The sequence below is a fragment of the Aquila chrysaetos genome, chromosome Z, assembly GCF_900496995.4.
Source record: "Aquila chrysaetos chrysaetos chromosome Z, bAquChr1.4, whole genome shotgun sequence".
In the NCBI taxonomy this organism is placed as follows: Eukaryota; Metazoa; Chordata; class Aves; order Accipitriformes; family Accipitridae; genus Aquila; species Aquila chrysaetos.
Window position 1 is genome coordinate 88567 of NC_044030.1, and position 16476 is coordinate 105042.

The 16476-nt window shown below is 49.3% G+C and overlaps 1 protein-coding gene across 5 annotated transcripts in view; it reads left to right on the forward strand.

Annotated features, from left to right (window-relative positions):
• Positions 1-622: 622 nt before the first annotated feature.
• Positions 623-16476, forward strand: part of FRMPD1 (FERM and PDZ domain containing 1) — a 46116-nt gene continuing 30262 nt past the window's right edge. For 3 of the 5 annotated variants that reach the window (XM_030003833.1, XM_030003836.1, XM_030003838.1), the window contains exon 1: positions 623-712. The gene's annotated coding sequence lies outside the window, so the exon portion shown is untranslated. The remainder of the gene's footprint in view (positions 713-16476) is intronic. The other 2 variants (XM_030003835.1, XM_030003834.1) reach the window with 2 other exon arrangements.

Sequence of the window (16476 nt, forward strand, 5' to 3'; positions counted from 1 at the left end):
GATTGTGGTGGGTCCAAACTCTTTGGGGACAAGGCGCCGGCATTGTGGTGGGTCCAAATGCAGGTTGTCTTTGGGGACATGCCACCGGATTGTGGTGGGTCCAAGCTCCTTGGGGACATGCGGCCAGGATTGTCATGGGTCCAAACTCTTTGGGGACATGCAGCGAGGATTGTGGTGGGTCCAAACTCTTTGGGGACAAGGGGCCGGGGTTGTGGTGGGTCCAAACTCCTTGGGGACAAGGGGCCGGGGTTGTGGTGGGTCCAAACTCCTTGGGGACAAGGGGCTGGGGTTGTGGTGGGTCCAAACTCCTTGGGGACAAGGGGCCGGGGTTGTGGTGGGTCCAAACTCCTTGGGGACAAGGGGCCGGGGTTGTGGTGGGTCCAAACTCCTTGGGGACAAGGGGCCGGGGTTGTGGTGGGTCCAAACTCCTTGGGGACAAGGGGCCGGGGTTGTGGTGGGTCCAAACTCGTTGGGGACATGCCCCCCACCGCGACGCAGCGTCGAAACAGCGGCGCGGAGGAAAGCAGACGTGAAAGCGGGCCGGAGCCGGGGGGTTCGCCCCGCTGGCGGGTGGGGCGTGGCTGGGCGGGGCGGGGGCGTGGTCCACAGGGGGAGGCGTGGCGCCACGCCCCACTGCCCCGGTCCCGCCTTCCCGGTCAGAGGCCGCCCCTGCCCTAGCGCAGCCGGTTCAGCGCTCCGTTCTCGGCAGCAGGTAACGGGGGACTCTTTCTCCGCAGCGGCGGCGGGGTCGGGTGTGGATCCCTTCCCGTCCCAGGAATACCGGAGCTGCGGGACCACCCCCCCCCGGTCCCGGGTGAAGGCGGCCGAGGCAGCCCACGAAGGGGCCACGGGATGGGTGGAGGCGGCCGTGGAGCTTTCTGCGGGAACGGACGGGCTCGGTCCGGTCCTCGGCCCGCGGTGCTGCGATCGCTGAGCGTTGTCCGGTGCCGCCGCCGCTCTCCGTGCGGTCGTACCCCCGGGGAGGCGGCCGTGGACGGGGCTGGGCTGGGTCCCGCCGCCGGTGGTACCGGTGGAGATGCGGAGCAGCGCTTGTTAGCCGAGAGGGTCAAAACTGGCGGTTTTGGGTGAAAAGAGGTGTTGCAGTAAGTAGTACTGCTGGATTCGCTCGGCATCGACTGTTTCTCAAAAGCCGGGTGGAAAATTGCTTTGCTGCTGGAGTTTATAGCCAGCTCCAGGGATGTCTGCCCCAAACCTGGCTGTCGTCGAAGAAGTGTTGGTGGACCGGCTTAGCTGGCGGTGGCCAGGCTGATACAGTGGGAGAGATTGTGCCACGCTAACCCAGGGGTCTTGTAGAAAGCTGGTGGCTCTGAGGTTTGGTCTAATGTCCTACTGTTATCTTTTACCCAGAAATACCTGGCTCGCTGGGTGGCAGCTGTTTCTGCTATGTCTGTGTGAATGTAATGTTCATGACCTTGAATTTTGTGTGCCTCTCTCTTCATTTAGGTGACTTGTTTAGTGGTTTCTGGCCTAATCTTGCACCAAACGCTGTAAGCTAATTTTCTTTTTCATGGGAGGAAGATATACATGTGGCCCCACACCCCAAACAACAAAACAAGCAAACAAAAAAACCCCAACACCTCTCTGTTGCGGAATTCACAGTCAATGATTTTGCCTTTATAACCACAGTGGAAAAATATTGAGAGAAATTTCACCTGAGCTTGAGGGGGCAGAAGTCAGAGTGGCTTTAACATGCAAGCATCAGGTGCAGTGCTCTGGAGAGCTGCTTCATCACCAAAGGCAGTGGTCTCGCTGGGCAAAGGCAGGATCTAGGATCTCTGCAGGGCAGCTGGAGCACAGAGATCAGAACTCTGTGAAGGACAGCAGATAAGGTCAGGGCGGCAGCACGTGTTCATCTGGTAGGTGTTACAGATTTTTGTGTTGTTGGTCAAAGTGACTGGATTTTCTCCATTTGTATGTGCTCACGACAGCTATCTAACCACTGAAAACACACCTTCCAGCTTCCGCCTGGGTAACCTGTTCTGGATGTGCATTTCTGATCTCCGCCTCTTGAGCATCGTACGTTTTTGCTAACACTCTGCAGCAGCTTGTCTGTGGCTCCCTTGCTGAAGACGTTTACTACAGTAGTGGGAAGCTATCTGAAGTTTCTACTTCCTGGCAGATTTGGCTGAGACTTAACCCACCAGTGAGATGTGGCTGAATGGTCTAAAGGGGTTATAAGACAAGAAACGTTAGAAAGCCCATTAGTCATGGGGGTCTTGTCCTGGAGGAGCAGTCCTCCTGGCCTAGAAGAACCTGCAGAATTGGAGATGGAAATCATAGTCATGTTAGATGGGAAGCCCCCAGTGAACCATTTCCTCCGCTTTATGTCTTTCTGTGGTGCTGTTCCCACTCCCATATGGGGTTCTCTGAAGCAAGGCAGAGAGAAATGTTCAGAGGGCTATCTGTTGTGGTTTAACCCCAGCCAGCAACTAAGCACCACGCAGCTGCTCTCTCACTCCTCCCCGCTCCCAGTGGGATGGGAAGGAGAATCAGGAAAAAAAAAAAAAAGTGAAACTCGTGGTTTGAGATAAGAACAGTTTAATAACTAAAATAAAATATAACAACAACAACAACAATAATAATAAAGTATAACAATAATAATAATTGTAATGAAAAGGAATATAACAAAGAGAGAAATCAGATGCAAGAAAAGACAAGTGATGCACAATGCAGTTGCTCACCACCTGATCACCGATAGCCGAGCAGTGACCCACCCCTCTTGGCCAACTCCCCCCAGTTTATGTACTGAGGATGACATTCTATGGTATGGAATATCCATCTGGCTAGTTCAGGTCATCTCTCTGATGAAACTGAGGATGATGTCTGAGGAAACTGAAAAATCTTTACCTTAGGATAAGCACGACTTAGCAACAGCTAAAACATCAGTGTTGTTATCAACATTGTTTCCACACTAAATCCAAAACACACTGTACCATCTACTAGGAAGAAAACTATATCCCAGCTGAAGCCAGGACACTATCATACAACCTGATAAAAGTCCAAGCTGGAGAAGAAAAAAAAATCTGGAAGTCTGCAAGGCAACATTTCATTCTCCCTGCATAAATTCCAGCTGATGTCAGCTAGAGAGGCATCTAACCCTTGCTCCATGCCTCCATTTGTGAATCAGCGTGTGCTGCTCTGGCCAGACTGATGAGTAAGCTCTGGGACCAAACTGGGTGGGAAGGCCAAAAGCGAGGGTGCACTGGAATGATTGCAAGGACGCAGCACAACTCAAAGGAAGAGGCTGGCCCTGTGTCCAGCCCCATGATACTAAAGAGGTAATAGAGACAGTGATGTGGAGACAGGTCTCTCTCAGACAACAGTAGAGGGGTAGGAGGGCTCTGGATGGGCAGGGGGCTTGAAAGAAGCCAGTGAAGCCTTCCTGGAAATGGCAGGTAAAGTTCTTTTCCACCAAAGCTTCTTGGTCATGTCCTGTACCAACTGCAACTGTTGTAGGAAAGAGTGGCTCAGCAGCAGAAATGGCAGCGTTTGAGTGCAGCTGGGCTTGCGGCCAAGTGTGGAACCTGCTGTGGTGGAGACTCCTTTGCTTCTTTAATTTAGCTCTTGGTAGCAGGCATATGGCACACATTTCCCAGTGTAGTGCTATCTAATTTATCCTGGGTTTCATTCCTCTATAAGTTTTAGTAAATTACCCTTTAAATTCTTGCTAAGCAAGCTGCTAGCAAATAGAGCAGTGAGTTTAATGCTATTTAGTTATCTGGGCGGTAATGCTTGCAAAGAGCCTGGCATTTTTAAAGCTGAAGAGAAGCTCTTAGGCTTTTGTGAAATGGCTCTGTGTGCAGCATGAAATTCCCAAATCAGTCTTTTTCAGGTGCATATATTTTCCCTTTCTTTATTCTTCCTTTCTTGGCATTTGCCAAAAGGCTATGCGGAAGTTGTTTCCCAGCATATAGTCTTAATGCTCAGTGAAATCTGAGGCACATGTAAAGATCGTCTTTATCAACAGGTATGGAGGAACCTGTTGCATTGCCTGCCCTAAACTTGTGTATGCTGTGGTGAGTTTTCTTCTGCATGAACAATCCCAGGAAGACATGGGAAATACTCCAGAATGCTGAACTTTACAGGCATGTTTCTTTGTTCAAGGTCTGCATCAGGACATGGAGATCCATGCCAATATGTGGAGTTCTGCACAGAATCCTCTTTTTTTTTTTTTTTCCCTGTTGTGCAAATTGCAGGTGGCATGAAAAGTGTTGCTAATGGGGCGACCTGCTTGATTTCGTGGTATTGTGCATACAGGGGCTGGGGAAGAGGATCCAACTATACACTTACAGGCAGTTCTTTTCATCACTGTGAAAAGAAGTTACTCTTGGAAAGCTAAGTTAGGAAATTAGAGGGGAACATTTCTTCTGTGCTGGCAGTTCTTGTCCAGAGAGATACAGCTGAAGGGATGAAAATCTTCGCACACTTCCAACAAGTCTATTTTTGGAAGTGAAAGCTATTCAGGAGTGGAAGTATTGATTTTTCTCCTTTCCACCTTGAACATTCTGTTTATCATTTTGTTCAGTTTATGTGTAATGGACCATACACAAAGCTATTCTTACTTGTCCCCTTCTGCTCTAAATATATAAGCCAGGCAAGGATGTAGGGCCTTTGCTAAAATGATTTTTATTTGGCGCCTGAAGTCTTTGCATGCTATATCCAGAACCTCATATTTTAAAACTAATTCAGATATGAAGCCTGTTATGTCTGCAGGAAGCCAGAGCACAGTGAGGGTGTAATGGTGCAGGCCAGACTTGCAAATGACTTCAGAAAGCAAGCTAACAGCTGGCACTGCCTTGCAGATTGGCTGGGGAGAGCAGCAGTGAATGGCTAACTTGTGCTCATGGTCACTAATGGCTTCTGGCCACCAGTAGTATGTCTGGTCAAGCTAAAAGAGGCAAAGGGATCATCTTCATGAGTATCTGGCAGCGGTAAGCATAATCTGGCAACACCAGTCACCCTGCTCCTCTGCTGTTTGTATCTGTTCTCAGGCAAACTACAAGATGTGCTCCTGGCTCCCTGGGTCTGGCCAGGTGTTACTTGGCTTTTGCTTAAAAATGCCACATGACAGATTCCTCTGGGCTTCTTGGAAGATGGCTGTGCTAGGTGATTGCTGTGCAGATTATAGTTTATTTGGGGCTTCAGGTTCATCCTTCAGCTGGCGAGCAGCCACGGGTCTCTTCCACTGTTGTTCTGCTGCAAGTGTTACCCCATCAGAAAGTAACACCCAAAATACACAAAGTATGTTTAGAGAGGAGACATTGCTTTATTCTGCTCAGGGTGCAAGGTGGAAGATTGCCACAAATCGTGCACGCCCGCTGAGGTTTTCAGTCCATACTTATACACTACAGTTAAAACACCATGCCTATCTAATACACATGTTCTGCCTAACTATTGCATATTCATTATATTCATTATGTTGAGCAAGCATGACATGTTGTTCTCTTGAGCAATCATCCCAGAGTCTTCTATGCCTGCACATCTCTGGGGGTCTTTGGTGGTCGTTCGGGGAAGAATACCCCTACTCCTTTTGTCCTTTTATGGTCACGTGTCATCTGAGGACACCAGGGTCTTTGTTTCTCTTGCCAACCCAAAGGAGGATGTGTGTCCTTAATTAGCAGGTCTGTGACTCTTTAAGCATCCTCTGTTGTGAGTAGAATCTTAAACTAAGTAAGCTTTACTTTGAGTACACATAATCTAAACAGTCCTTGAATAGCAAACATACCACACTTCTCATGTTTTAGATTTTTTTTTTTTTCTTTAACCTATCACTGCCTTCTTATTTGTTAATCGGTCTTTTGAAAGCTTGAGGCAACACAACAAGGCCCTGGCACAGGGCTGGACGTGGAGCCACCTTGCCAGCAGTGCTGAGTCTGTGCCCTCACCAGTAAACCGTGTGTCCGGAGGTGGCACGGGGTCTCATGGCATTCCTCTCCGCCATGGGCACCTCGACCTCAGACCGTGTTGGTGCAGGGAAACATCTGCTGCATGGCAGGTTCCCCTGTGAAAAGCACCAGAAAGCTGTGGCTGGGGCTCTGAGAAGCTTTGTCCCAAGTGACATGCACCTGTGAAGATACTGTGGTCTTTCACAGCCGGAGTGCGTCCGTGTAAAACCTGACCAGTGCTGTGGGAAAGAGGAAGGTCGGAGGACTCGGGCAGTTGGAATGTGCAAGTACAGGCAGCACAGGCTGTATCTCTGGGGGTGTCCCTGCTGTTCCTGGGAAGCATCATCTGTGTGCAGAAATTGCATCAGGCAGAGTTCAGCAGCACCACGGCCTGAAGCAGAATCTCTCCAGTCTTCCCTGGGTTGCCACGTGCTCAAAATTCTCCTGCTGACTGTTTTTGACTTACAGCAGGTGGAAAGTTTCCTTTTTTTTTTCTTTTTTCTTTTTTTTTTGTTTCCTGGCAGCAACTGTTTGTTGGTGAAGACCTGGGTTTCCAATAACATTAAAAAGCAACAGTGCTTTTTTTTTTATTTTTTCTGGGGGAAGCTGGTAGTGGTGGTAATTCTTTTCCTGACATTACAAAGAAGTGCTGAGTATCAAAGGTTTTTCCATTTTGGTTGAGAAGGAAATAATGCTATGACCTGGCAGCACTTTGTGGGAACTGCTGCTTGGGCACATGATGTTTCTGACACGGATTGCACCTCCTGAAGCGCTTCATGGCTTTCTTACCACATGATGTGCTATTTTCCTCCTTTAAGACTGGAGGATATAGTGCATCGTGGGAGGAGTCCAGTCAAGGACTGTGACTTCTTAAGCAGCTGCAGGGGACATCAGAAATGACAGTCCCTCAGACTGCTGCAGTCTGTCCGGTTACACAGTGTGGGTCCATTTTCCTGGGGTCAGAAGCTGCCCTGGCTCTGAGGGTGGGCTGATGAGTGGGCATAGTGGGGGCTGTCACTTTGTTGTTCAAGCTGTGATGAGCCACTCAAGTGCAAAGTACTTTCATTCTGTAGAAACAAAAGCCTAAAACCCAAGATGCACTGATGGCTCCATGAAAAACTAATTAAGTCAGATTGGTGCGCTTGCCTGAGGTAGTTGGTGACAACATCTGACAAGCCAGAACTTGCTCGCCTGCTCACTGAAATCAGGGCAATCCGAAGTGGTGACTGCTTGCTTGGAGGGGGGCTGGAGAAGGCTTGTGCACAGTGGTGCTGTAATCGGATGGTGCTGGACTTGCCTGGTCTTGCTTAGCACACAAGGTCGTATGTTTCTAGCGCAGCACAGGTTCTCTTTCTGGCTGCCAATGGCAGTAGATGAATCAGAGAATGTACACAAGAGTCTCGGGTTGTGGTGGTGTGCTGACCAGCCTGGAGGGTTCGTGGCCCATACTTCTGCGCAGCGCTAGGTCATAAGCTTGCCGACCCAGCGGCTTGTGCTGTAGGGTTCCTTCCCCTTTTAATCAAGTCAAAGCTGCTCATTTTCTGGGTCCTAGCTCAGCTTCCTCAACATGGAGAGGCCAAGCTGAAGAGCTCAGGACCTTCACCTGGTCAGAGGGACATCAGCTCAGCTGTGAAGTCCTTGTTAAGAAAGCAGGCCATCCTGTGGTACCAAAGCAATTATAAGCAGAGGTGATCAGACAAGCAGCTGACATAAGAATATGGAGGATAACAGACCTCAATCCTATTAGTGACAGCTGGCAATATTGAGCGGTGTCATGGGGGTGTTTTCCTTGTGAGGAGAAGCAGTGCTGCTGTAATGGGTGAGGGGACTGGCGTCATGACACATGAGGATGTTTGTAGCCATGGGGAGGATCCTGCTCTGGACCCTCCTCCTTGGGCAGCAGGATGAGGCCTAGATGGGTCCATGACTCTCACATGGCAGAAACTTTTGTGTGGGCAATTTGGGCTGGCCTTTGATCTGGGCAAGCCCCATGGGAATGCAGCTTGTCTCCGCAAAAGCTAGGGAAACATCACAGATTTGCTCATTTGCTTATATTGTGTTGACTTATGAGACAGGATGACCACAGTGATTTTTTTCTTTTTGTGTTTTGTTTCTTTTTTTTCCTTTTTTCCCCCTCTTTTTGCAAGGGTTCTGTTATTTAATTGTGTGATTGTGGAAACTGTAACAGAAGCAGCTCAATCACAGCCAAATAATGACAGCAGCATGGCCCACCCCAGCCCACGTATTCATGTTCCTTTTTCCTTAACTGTTCACCTGCCTTGCTGCAGGGGCTGGAGATGGGAGCCGTGACAGAGGCCCGTAAAAATCCTCAATTTCTGTAAAAAAATCCTTGGTCGTTGGAAGAGAAAGGAGGCCTGCCCTGACAGCGTCCGCTGTGTTTGCATGGACATGAGCCTGGGCAGAGTCCTGAGGGATGTTGAAGCTGGGAGGTAATGGGTGAATGCTGGCTGCTGGGCTGTACTTGTGGATGTGGGCTCTGCCTCCATGACCACATGCCATCCAGCTGCTCCTGCTTCTGGGCAGAACTCAAATCATGAGTACTGGGCAGTCTCAGTAGCATTTCAGGGTTGGTGTCTTGGGTCAAATGTCTCCTAAGAAGAGGAGTGCCCTTGTGGGCCAGGTGCTACACAGGCAGAAACATTCTTGGAGTGGTTTTTGGTATCGTCTTCCCAGTTGGGGTTTGCTTGCATTCTGGTGGGAGTCCAGGTTGCCATGGAAGCTTGAATTCTGTTCCTCTGGCCCAGCTGTTTCTCCTGACCATATCTCAGAGAACATCTTTAGAAGCTACTATGTGGAAAATCTGTAAATTACTGTTCTGTCCCAGTGGCTTGCCAGGGCTGGCTGACCTTCAAAAGCTTTCATGCAGAGACGCCCAGTCCTCCCAAAAGTGTCTTCTGATGCAGCCCAGGCTCACAATGAGCTATGTTCATCAAGAATGAGCTCAGTTTGCTGCTGCCTGCCTAGGAAGCAAAGAACGTGCTTACTCTGTGGTGGTACTTGGACAAGAGCAGCAGCTGAAGGAGCAGACATTGCCAGTTGTGTCAATAGCTTCCTACCCTGTAGCTGACCCATTCATTACATGACCCAGATCCCCTGGCTGGTCAGCAGAGATGTGCGTTCGGCTGTGTGAGAACCTGCCTGTTCTCCTGAACTTGCATCTGCCTGATCCAAGCAGCTTCACACCCGATTCTGCTGTTGAGGGTGAAGACTCCTTCCTTGGTTGAGGGACCACAGACTACACCTCTCATCCCACAGGAGCCCAGGCTTTCTCCAGAGTCAGCGGTGTTCATTGGCTGGGGAGGACTTCAACAAGAACCTGGGCTGAAGCTTTCTTTTGCTGTCCCTGTGATCTCTGGAAGCAGGTGGAAAAAAAAAAATGTGGCTTTCTGACAGCAGAGAGGCTGAGCATGAGCTGAAGGGCTGCTTTGTGCTGTTCTCCAAACCAAGGAGACAGGCCATGTGGCAAAATAGAACACCTTGCTGCTGCAGTTTCTGCTTTTCAGAGTTTGTGAGGGCAACATATGGTAGATAACTGCTCTCCAGGGAAGACCATGCCTGATGAGTTGGGGTAGCCCTGGCAGGGACCAGCCCCGCTTTGTCTCTGAACTGCACAGGGTAAGGACGTCTCACCAGCTACACAGGAGGTAAAATCATAGAATCATAGAATGGTTTGGGTTGGAAGGGACCTCTAAAGACCATCTAGTTCCAAACCCCCTGCCATGGGCAGGGACACCTTCCACTACACCAGGTTGCTCAAAGCCCCATCCAACCTGGCCTTGAACACTTCCAGCCATGGGGCATCCACAACCTCTCCGGGCAACCTGTTCCAGTGTTTCACCACCCTCACTGTAAAAAAATGTCTTCCTTATATCTAGTCTGAATCTACTCTCTTCTAGTTTAAAACCATTACCCCTTCTCCTTTTGCTACAGGCTTTACTAAAAAGTCTGTCCCCATCTTTCTTATAAGCCCCCTTTAAATTCTGAAAAGCTGCAATAAGGTCTCTCTGGAGCCTTCCCTTCTCCAGGCTGAACAACCACAACTCTCTCAGCCTTTCCTCACAGGAGAGGTGTTCCATCCCTCTGATCATTTTGGTGGCCCTCCTCCAGACCTGCTCCAACATGTCCATGTCTTTCTTGTACTGAGGACTCCAGAGCTGGATGCAGTTACTCCAGGTGGGGTCTCACCAGAGTGGAGTAGAGGGGCAGAATCCCCTCCCTCGACCTGCTGGTCACGCTCCTTTTGATGCAGCCCAGGATACGGTTGGCTTTCTGGGCTGCGAGCACACTTTGCCATGTCATACTCAGTTTTTCATCCACTAATACCCCCAAGTCCTTCTCCACAGGGCTGCTCTCAATCCCTTCATCCCCAAGCCTGTATTTGTGCTTGGGATTGCCCCGACCCAGGTGCAGGACCTAGCACTTGGCCTTGTTGAACCTCACGAGGTTCATATGGGCTCACTTCTCAAGCTTGTCTAGGTCCCTCTGAACGGCATCCCATCCCTCAGTCACGTCAACCGCACCACTCAGCTTGGTGTTGTCTGCAAACTTGCTGAGGATACACTCAATCCCACTGTCTATGTTATTGATGAAGATATTAAATGATACTTGTCCCAGTATAGACCTTGAGGGACAGCACTCATAACTGATCTCCATCTGGACACACAACCATCCAGCCAATTCCTTACCCATTGAGTAGTCCACCTATCAAATCCACCTCTCTCCAATTTAGAAAGAAGAATGTTGTGGCAGACCGTGTGAATGGCCTTACAGAAATCCAGATAGATGACATCAGTAGCTCTTCCTTCGTCCACTGATGTAGTTGCTCCATCGTAGAAGGCCACTATGTTGGTCAGGCAAGAATTGCCCTTGGTGAAGCCAGGCTGGCTGTCTTAAATCACCTCCCTGTCCTCCATGTGCCTTAACATAGCATCTAGGAGGAGCTGTTCCATGGTCTTCCCAGGCACAGAGGTGAGGCTGACAGGTTTGTTGTTCCCAGGGTCCTTCTTTCCAGCCTTTTTAAAAATGGGTGCAATGCTTCCCTTTTTCCAGTCACTGGGGACTTCACCTGACTACCATCACTTCAAATATCATGGAGAGTGGCTTGGTAACTACATCAGCCAATTTCCTCAGGACTCTGGCATGCATCTTGTCAGGTCCCATTGACTTACGTATGTTCAGGTTCCTCAGGTGGTCTCAAACCTGCTTACAGTGCTCCCCCAGCCCCTGCCTTGAGGTCCATCCACTTGAGAGGTGTGGGAGGAGAGATTGCCAGTGAAAACTGAGGCAAAAAATTTGAGTACCTCAGCCTTCTCCTCGTCTGTTGTTATCAGTTTGTCAGTCATGTTCGTCGGGGTGGTACACTTCCTTTGACCTTCCTTTTCTGGCTGACATACCTATAGAAGCCCTTATTATTCTTTGCGTCCCTTGCCAACTTCAGCTCCAGCTGCACCTTGGCCTTCGCTACACAATCAGGCAACACCCCTGTGCTCTTTCCAGAATACCTGTCCCTGTTTCCAGTGCCTATGCATTTCCTTATTGCCCTTTAGCTTGACCAGGTGGTGTAGATGCACCATCGTCCACGTTATCAGTTGACTGACCTTCCAAATCCAGACCCTCATACCTGTTGTATAGAGGCACCTGGGAAGGCGAGGTAGGCAAGGAGGGGGTTCGCCTGCCCCCCTGAGCATAGACTTGCCTCCATTCACTCCTTTCCTTTTACTGCCTTCTCCTTAGTGGTGGGAGGATACAGGATGGCTTTCACCTTGTGTTTTTTCTGGTGGATGTTTCTGTCTCAGGGACCAGAGCATGGTTCCACCAGCACCTTCAGCCTTTTTGGCAAGAATAGCTACAGTCTGGATACTGGCAGGACTGTGGACTTGTTTATATTCCTCTGCTCTGCTATGAAAAGGCAAAGGGGAAGGAAGACATGACAAAATGGACAGCCCGGTTGTGTATTTTTCACAGCTTGTTCTGGAAGGTGGCTTTAACAGCTGTAGTGTGCAGCATCCTCATAGCACTGCATGCATGGCACAGACACCTCTGCTTCTTCTCCAGGGGAACTGCTGAATTTCAACATCACTGTCATTACTTTGAAGCCCAAGAGCTCTGGTCTGGAAATAGCCATCTGTCAAAGGACAAGAGGAAAGATAAGACACTGAGGCTGCATTAACAGCAATGAATGATGTTAGGACCAGCAGTCTTGCTGCTTTTGGGAGGCTCGTCAGCCCCAGGAGGAGGCTCATTCCAAAGGAGCATTTGGAAGAGGACAAGAGGCCATTTTTGGAGATGGGAGCCCCTCCTGAAGAACAGCAGACTGCTATTTAAAGATCTAACAGAGTGCACAGGTTTTGACCATGTGTCGAAAGAGAGATTAGGTTTCTATGAAAAGCAGAGGGGACTAGCACAAAGCACTGTATTTACACTTTGGGCCATGGCACTTACTGCCATTGAATCTTACTGCCTGTATTTTCAACACCGTGGATTTTGACTGAGCCCTAAGGCTTTTGGTAGTTAAGGGAAACAGATGTTTAGAACTTGTAGACACATCTGCAAAAGGAATGGTCTCCCCCACAGCTGCTGCGGAGGTTGCTGCTAGTGTTGAGATCCCTGGCACGTTAGGGTGGCCAGAGGAAGGGTTTGTGATCAGACAACCTTGTTGCACGTGGTGAGGCTTCCTCTGAGGGCTGCGTAGGATTAGCTGGAGCTTAGAGGCTGGACCTGGCAGCTCTCCTGATTATTTCTGCTGTAAGCATTATTGCAGAGTGGCTGGAAGGCTTACTTGAAGATGGGAGGTGGAAGAAGCCTTAAAGGCCCTTTACTCCCTTAGTAACTTCACATGTGAGGCTGGAGTACTTCATTAATCTTTGTGTAGCTCCACAGGCTCCTGATACGTGATCCCTAAACCCCACAGGGAGCAAGTTACAGTAATTGGGTACCTGCTGTCAAGGCTGGCTTCATCTTCCACTGGCATCATCATCGTCAGCGCTGGCAGCAACAGTGGTAAGGCAAATGTTGGTCATTTGCTTTTCAGGTAGAAAACTGTATTTTGTAAAGAAGAAAATGTAATTGTTCTGCATCTGCTATAAATACATGTATTCTCATAGTAATATTTATGTCATAGCTGCTGATTCCCAGTATTTAGAACAAATCAGGCCCCAAACTTCAGGAAATTTAAAACAAACAAAAAAGCTTGAATTACTCTCCATTTGCCTTGTGGGGATGTACCTGGGATCATGTATCAAGGGTGATCAAGGGTGGTTTTGTTGTCAGATTCTTCACTGTCATGGTAAAAATCAAACCGAATCTGAAACTTCCAGCCAGCAGTATAACTCTAGAGCAGGGGCTCTGGGAACATCAGTATGAGGGTGGCTGGGCTGTAATGAGTTGTCAGTGCTGACGGGAAGATGGAGTGCTGCAGAAAGATCTTGTACGTGCACCCTCTGTGTTGCCAGCAGCTGGGTGTGCTGTGCTGCCCTGCCAAGTCCAGCGAGTCACTAATGTCTACAGGAAGTTTTGGGAGCTTTGCAGGGAGGTGCAGGTGCAAGGGAGCCCTTAAAAGCAGAAGAAAGGAATTTTCCTCGGCTGGCTTTATCACCTCTGACAATGCCTATGGGAGAAGCCAGAAGACGGGTCATCTTTTTCACTGTGTCCCAGCTCTCAGAGCTCAGCACAGACAGCTGGAGTCAGACCTGCCCATGATCTCCTCCCGTCTGCTTCCCTGCAGGCTGCCTGTTGTTCTGGTTGCTCTCAGGTGGCCTGCCTGATGTCTGTAGCAGAATCAAAAAGCTGTATAAGAAAAGCCACCGTGCTGAATATCCTGAAGAGAGCCAGAGGTCATTTAACCTAGGTTATCCTTGTTCTCTCTGCTGGTTAGTCTGAGGAAGTCTGGATTTTGGACTGGTGCTGTCTCAGCAATGTGTGCTGGTGCAAGGTGCTGATGGGGAAAGAATTGCAGCAGCAGAGCAAAGACTGTGTCCCCACAAACCATTATACTCTTCTTAGCCTACAGGGCTGCTTGCCATGTACACAGCGGTCCGTGTGTTGAAGGCTTGCTGTGTGGGCAATGAGCAAGTGAATCACAAGCAGCAGACCTCTGTTCACCTAGAGGAGCACTGACGTGCCACAGCTCTTCGTCGGTGCCCATTGTTGTACTGTGCTTTGGGGGCTGGAGGGGGACAGGGCACATTGTATACTATTTGGATTTTATTATTGCCTTTCTTGAGATTGCACTCTACTGACGGGCATCCATTACAAGAAATACTTGGAAAGATGCTCCCAAAAGCGCAGGTGAGTGAAGATATGGGTGGACCATATCCAGAGCTGTTTTATGGCAGCTTATTGCAACTATTTCTCTTCATGCGGTCCTCTGCCATCAGTGAGTGGAGGAGACCTGCTGATTCTGACTGCTGCTCCTGCTGCTACATTTTGATGGTAGTGAACACTTTAAAACAAAGATGTAATTTCAAAAACACCAGTAAAACTTTTGTCCATCAGAAAATTTCAGTTTGATGAACTAATACTTTCCATGTAGTGACATGCGAAAAATAGAAGTATTCTCCTTGAAAGTTGGTTTGTTTTTGTTTTTCTTGACAGTCAAATCTGGGCTAGCTGGCTGAATACTCCTCCCTCTGGTGCTGCCTGCCTGATTGCGCATTCAGCACCCATTTCTTCACAGCTTCCCCTCCTTGTACGGCAGGCTGCCACCAACTTTCTGCTCCACTTTGGAGCAGAGAAGAACTGAGTGATGTGAGATCAGATCTATGTTGTCCTTGTTTGCAGCAGGGGTGGAATATATGAAGCTGCTGTGCCACTGCAGTGGCTGAAAGGGAGGCTGTAGAAAAAAAGGCTAGTGGGGAAGCAGTATTCTCGCTGCTGTGGCAGAGGTGCATGACATACAGTGAAGGCTGGCAGTTCTCCCTGTGTCCTCTGTTCCTCCATGCAGATGACAATGCACTTCCCGACACTGCTGTCTGCTGTACCGCCCTGTGGCTGCATGCTCTGAGGTTTGCTGAGGCCCAGATCTTCAAGTCAGTGTTGTTCCCTGAAGACCCGGAATCACCCACCCAGGTTTCCTCTGAGGCACCAGGCAATGGCTGTCTGGATGGGTCAGTTAGCCATGCAAATACCTGGCAAGTCTTAATTTCCTCTGACAGAGTTTAAGGATCTTTGTGTATTAGGATCCTAGCCCACTCAAGCTGCTTAGTGACGTGCTCAAGGGCTTGGCTCAAAAATAGTTGCAGAAGGGCAGATGGAAGAAGGACTCAGGTCAGAGCTTTCGTAGGACATCTTTCACGTAAGGCGGAGGTGCCAACTGCACACGCATGATGGGTCTGTGCAAAAGGCTGGGTAATCCTGTCCCACTCAGCACATGTGCAGGTGCCTGTGTACCCTGGGGACACCACGAGAAAGAAGGCTGCTACCTTGTGTTTTGCACTATTGTTCTCACCAACAAGGAGGGGCTGGTGGGGAATGTGAAACTCAAGGGCAGCCTTGGCTGCAGTGACCATGAAATGGTGGAGTTCAAGATCTTTAGGGCAGCAAGGAGGACGCATGGCAAGCTCGCTACCCTGGAATTCAGGAGAACAGACTTTAGCCTCTTCAGGGATCTGGTTGGTAGAGGACCATGGGATAAAGCCCTGGAGGAAAGGGAGGCACAAGAGAGCTGGTTAATATTCAAGGATCACCTCTTCCAAGCTCAGGAGCGATGCATCCCAACAAAGAGGAAGTCAGGCAAAAACTCCAGGAGGCCTGCATGGTTGAAGAAGGAGCTCCTGGACAAACTCAAACACGAAAAGGAAGCCTACAGAAGGTGGAAGCAAGGACAAGTAGCCTGGGAGGAATACAGAGAAATTGTCTGAGCAGCCAGAGATCACGTTAGGAAAGCTAAAGTGCTGATAGAATTAAATCTGGCTAGGGACGTCAAGGGCAACAAGAAAAAGCTTCTGTAGGTACATCGGTGATAAAAGGAAGACTAGGGAAAATGTGGGCCCTCTCTGGAAGGAAACAGGAGACCTGGTTACCTGGGACATGGAGAAGGCTGAGGTGCTGAATGACTTTTTTGCCTCAGTCTTCACCGGCAAGTGCTCCAGCCCTACCGCCCAAGTTGTAGAAAGCAAAGGCAGGGACTGGGAGAATGAAGAACCACCCGCAGTAGGAGGAGATCAGGTTCGAGACCATCTAAGGGACCTGAAGGTGCACAAGTCCATGGGACCTGATGAGATGCATCCAGGGGTCCTGAGGGAACTGGTGGATGAAGTGGCTGAGCCACTATCCATCATATTTCAGAAGTCATGGCAGTCCAGTGAAAGTTCCACTGACTGGAAAAGGAGAAATGTAAATGTAAATTTTTAAAAAGGGAAAAAAGGAAGACCTGGGGAACTACAGGCCAGTCAGTCTCACCTCTGTGCCTGGCAAGATCATGGAGCATATCCTGCTGGAAACTATGCTAAGGCACATGGAAAACAAGGAGGTGATTAGTGACAGCCAACATGGCTTCACTAAGGGCAAATCATGCTTGACAAATTTGGTGGCCTTCTACAATGGGGTTCCA